Here is a 5,718-nt window from a genome sequence, read left to right on the forward strand (position 1 = left end):
GCCTTAAGCAAAATTTTTTCATGTAGAAATCAGAAATAAATGCTAAGTTATTGGAAGCAGGCACAGAAATGACCTACCTTCAAAAAAGGCAATCTTTTATTATGACACAGAGGGAAATTTAGGTATGGTTATTAAACACTTTTAAAATTTATTTTTTTATTTTATGTGTATGAGTAGTTTCCCTGCATGTATGTAAGTACACCCACATTGTGCAAAGCCTACCAAGACCAACAGAGGGTGTGGAACTGGAGTTACAAATGGTTGTTAGATTCCATATGGGTGGTGGGAATGGAACCCAGGTCCTCTGTAAGAGCAGCCAGTGCTCTTAACCAATTAGCCATCTCCAGCACTGTATTAAACTTTTTTTTCAAAGTCAGTTATAACTGTTTGGCATTTTTTAAGAATTGTGTAATATTTGGTCAAAACTATCTGCTGTTAAATGAGCCTGGATCAGATGCATATTTTATTATTTTAAGCCAATCATTGTAATAATTAGCAAGATTAGATCAATGACTTCACTGATTTAAATGGAGGTTTTTTTAAACTTTGACTTTAGAAATTTTAAGATTATATATCATCTTTAATTTCATTTTTTTTTCTAAAAATACCTTACTCAACACTTTCATAACATACAAAAAAAACTTTATTTTTCCTTTTTATTCTGGAAATGTTCAGCCATCTTATTCTTTATACCTAATTCTTTCTTTACTATAAATATTTGCTCTCTCACACCCTTCTCATTCTTTCTTACTCCTATCTTAATGACCTGAAACATAAATAACATTAAAAAATGAATTTAACATCTGCTGTAAGGACTTTTTCTGGACCTATCTTCTTTTTATAAGTGTCTTATGACAAACTAATATTTGGTTTCACAAAAGTGAACAATAAACCCAATTACACAAAATAAGTTAAGGTCAGAAATTTTTCAAGGAGCTGAAAGTAAACCATAATCAATAATATTCAGGCAAACAAAGGTTTTATAGTACAATTTGAAGTACCTAATATTAAGTCAAAATACATTTGAAGAGTTTCTTAAAATAAACATGAAAAACAAACCGATTGCAGCAATTAAAGTCGACATTTTCTTGGAGTAGCTGAAAATAAACCACAGTGTGAATTTGACCAGTATAATCTAATTCAGTAACTGCTGAGCAAACAGAACTATTTTTATAGTTCAATTTAAATTACCAATATATTTTAACATGGATTCTCAAATGTTTATGGGAATTTTTAAATTAAATTTCATTTAAAGTGCTTGAGCAAATTCTCTACTGTCTTTGAGTTACACAGGGAAATGGCTTAAGGGTGGTTCCCTGAAATTTCTGGGGATTTTTAAATTTTACTACTTCTAAAATCAGTAAATTATTGCCTTAGAGCTAAACAGCAAGTTAAAATACATCTTGTGATTTTTTTTTTCTTTTTAGGGAGCGGCAAGCTTAAAGGTGGTTCCTCTTTCTTTGTTTTATAAATAATAAGAGGCAAGCTTAAAGGTTCTTCCCCTTTTCCTGTACCCTCAGGAGTGGACATCATTAGAATAATAACTTTTGCTGGTAATATATTTTTTAAAATCTCTTCTTAAGGGCATAATATTTGTAGTTATAGAGTTGTTTTTGTCTTCCTCTTTGTCACTGAGTTGGGGGCCAACCTATCTTATGAGCTTTCAGAAGACATTTTGAAAATAAAAAAGCTTGGGTCTTGAACTGGGAAAGGAAAATGACAAAAGTCAGAACATTTGATTTTGAGGTGTCACTTTTTGATATCTCTAAATTTTTGTTTGTGAGTACTTCGCAGTTAGCACTCAAAATCAAGGAGAATCAAGTTAACAAAAGTGTCTGCCTTTACTATCAACTAAGTTGAATTTCTCCCTAGATGTATTTGGGGTGATGCGATGTTTAAAGACTTATACCGACAATTACTTACCTTGTATCCGTAATTAAGGCAGACTCTACTAACCACTCTCCTATGGTATTTTTCACTAGAGACTACTTCTATTCTCTAGTTAAACTTCAGTCCAAGTTTGAATACAGAAAATCAAAGCTCTGGATCTAACAGGTTAGGGGTGTCTTGTTACCCCTTTTTAAATTTCCCTTGTTTGCTCTAGGGCTTTACATTTCTTTCCTGTGTATAACCATGAGGAGAGAGGCCTTGTAAGATGTAGTCATTTACATAAATTTTTCTGTATTTCATTTCTCTTTATTAGCTGAACTTCCCAATCTGACTCCATTTGTTCTATATGACTGCATTCTGTGTTTCTCCCAACTACTCCTCCCCCACTACCCTACATCCTGCTGGTTGGATGGAATATTCTCATCCAGATACACTTGCAATTCCAGGAGGTTTCTTGTTTCTGCAATACTGAGAAACTTATTTTACCTAACTGAAACTTTTGATCATCTGACCTTCCACTGATACAATATATTGTGGTTTTGGGCTTTCTAAGCCCTACCCTGCCTCTCCTCAGCATTGAAAGTTCTTGCAGGCATCACCCTGCTCTTGACTGCCAGCAATAAAGGACTCAATTTGACCATTGCTGTATGCTGTTCCTCTGTTGGGAATAACTTTAGCTACCCTAAAGAAGGTAGAGCTTATTTGGGGTAGTTTTTCTCACTAACCTGTCTCCTAATACACTGTAAAATTAATAAACTTAATTTTTGCTTGGTTACATTGATCCTTTTAGTGAAGGACTGACCATTCCTAAATCTTCTGGAGTAAACCTTGGCCTTTCAAGTATTATGGACGCCAACCAAATTCTAATGATTGCAAGTTAAAGACAATCTTGAATTCCTTGTAGACTAAATTATTAAAATTCCCTTAAATGTTTTATCTGACTTTTTAAAAAATTTACAATTGTTAGGTAACCATGATAGAGCACAGGTTGGGTTGATTCCTCTTTGAAAGAGGCAACATTATGACCAAAAATAAAACAGTGAAAGTGTTACCTATCTCAGAGAGAGATAGGCCTGGAATTGACAGGCAGAAACAACCAGCTTTTTTTCAATCTAGCAAAGCCAATCCAGGTGCATAGTTCAGTTTCTTCCCTAGCCTTTTGCCCGAGGGAAAGGAACTCCTCTGCAGGGAAAGGGAATTAGGCGAGGGCCTTTAGGTTCTATAAGACATAATTCTTTGGGAGGCACAACTTTTTTCTCTAGATAAGACTGCACATCTGTTTTAAGTTGGTTGAAATGGGCTAAATGCTTCAATTAAGCTGCTTCTAAGCAGTAGCTTAATTGGTCTTCAGTTTTTCCCAATATTCTGACTTCCATGTTCCATGGTTGGGATACAAGGTATAATATCCCTGAATAATATTTAAAGGTTCATAAATTTCCTTTGATAATGCTTTAGTTCCAATTCCTTTAAGTAACTTCATTAATTGCCATGCATGTAACAAGGTTAAGAGACAGAGAGATTTCCATAGTGAAAGAGGAAATATGAAAAGGAAAGTGAAAATCTGAGCCCAGTTCCTTGCAGTTTAGGTATAATAAAGGAGAGAAAGAAAAAGCAGAAACTGAATAAAATTATTTCAAACCTGTGCAGGTTTTCAAGAATGTCTTGTGACTGTTGTCATTCTCTTACCCTCTGTAGGACTGAACATTCAAAAATTCCCATTTTCCTCAGGATGTCTACAGCAAACAATAGATTAATTAAGTTGATAAAATCTGTTTGTAGTTGTGTGAGCACTGGTTTATGTCAGTAGGGTTTAGAAAAGCCCAAATTCTTCTCTTCGTAAGATAACAGGTATGACTTTCATTTCCCCATTTCATGCCGAATATTCTATTCCAATAAAAGAAAAATACTGGCATTTAATCCAGCAGACAGTTCTTAGAGAATTCTGAATGAACAGAATCTCAGCAGTATGGGTCCACTCTTGGCTTAAAATGGATAATATGAGTAAGACTGTCTTTATTTAAGCACCACCCTAATGAGGCATTGCATAGTAAATGTCTCATGATAGAGTACAAAATGTTATTTCAAGATCTGTATATTTCTTGTGACTTTCTTTTCACCCTGATGTGTGATATATTTTGGAACAAAACAGGCTACTGAGCAGAAAGTGTATTTTTTATTGTGTGTGTAGTACAATGTTCTGTAGATGTCTCTTAGGTCCATTTAATTTATGGTTAATATTAACTCCAATGTTTTTTGTTTTATTTTTGTCTGGATGACATGTTTATTTGGTGTGACTGAGCGGGTCATTGAAATCCTGAACAATTATTATGTTGGGTTCAATCTGTGACTTTCTACCTAGTTGCATATATTTTATGAAACGGGGTAGACCTGTATTTTGTACATGTTTAGATTTGTGATATATACTTGGTGGTTTATTTCCTTAATGAATATGAAGTGGATTTCCTTATGTTTCCTGACTCTAGTTTTATTTTGACGTCTACTTTGTCAGATATTAGAAGAGATATAATGGCTTGTTTCCTTGATCCATATTCAGTTAATATATTTTTCCATTCTTTTCTCTAAAATGGTGTCCATACATGATGTTGAGATACGTTTCTTGGAGGCAGCAAAAAGTTCCTCTTCACTACTTCAACTCAATTTGTGTCTTTTATTTGGAGACAATAAACCTTTAATATTCAAAGATATTATTGAAAGATATGTGTTAATTCCTGACATTTTGATAATTTGTGGTATTTTCTTAGACACATTTTAAGGAACTCTCCTGTTATTTTTTATTATTCTCTATGGTCCTTGGATGTGTTTATCCATCTTTTCAGCCCACAATATTCCATCTATTATTCTTTATTGCCATGGATTAGTTATCATATGCTTTAATTTGTTTTTATTATGGAATGATTTATTTTTCCTATGATTATAATAGTTTTGCTAGGGCTAATATTCTGAGTTGATGGTTATGATCTTTTAGAACTTTAAATATACCTTCCCAAACTATTCTAGTTTTAATTTTTCTATTGAATTATCAACTATCATTCTAATAAATCTGCCTTAATGTTTGACTCGTCCCTTCTCTTGCAGCTTTTAATTCTTTATTCTGTAATTTTAGTATTTTAACTATGGTATGCCATGGCTAAATTCTTTTCTGGTTATATCTGTTTGGTTATCTCTAGGCTTCTTGTGCCTTGAAGGGCATTTCTTTATCGAGAGTCAGGAAATTTTCTTCAAAATATTATGTATGCCATCAGTATGGTATTCCCATTCTATCTCTGATTCATAACTTTGGTTCATTCCTTGTGTCCCAAAACTCAGTTACATTGTTTTTATCTTTAAAATTCTATCATTGTCCTTTACTGAATGATTCAGTTCCTTAACTAGTCCTGACACTCTGTTCTCCACAAGATCCATTCTATTGGTAATATTTCCAAATGAGCTGTTAATTTGGTAATGAGGTTTTGATTTTCAGTATCATTTTAGTTTGTTTTTTCCTCAGCAATACTGTCTCACTTTTCTTTACATTCTTAAAGAATTTTAAAATTAAGTATATAATTTTAAAGAATCTCATACCTGAATACTGTATTTAAATAATTTACTCAAAAAATTATCTGCCAAATTTGAAGGAGAAAGAAAAACTTTCCGTGATATAAACAGGCTAAATAAAATAAATCATGTCCACAAACTAGCTGAAAGAATTCATGTGCATCAAATCAGCTTTACAGAGACTATCAGGGAACAACTCTTTCTTGTTACTGAAGTCAAACTAACTTATTTCATTCACATTTTTTACAGGAAGTAATATTTACTTTTCTTTTA

Source organism: Nannospalax galili, unplaced genomic scaffold (assembly GCF_000622305.1).
Source record: "Nannospalax galili isolate Female #2095 unplaced genomic scaffold, S.galili_v1.0 scaffold586, whole genome shotgun sequence".
NCBI classification, from domain to species: Eukaryota; Metazoa; Chordata; class Mammalia; order Rodentia; family Spalacidae; genus Nannospalax; species Nannospalax galili.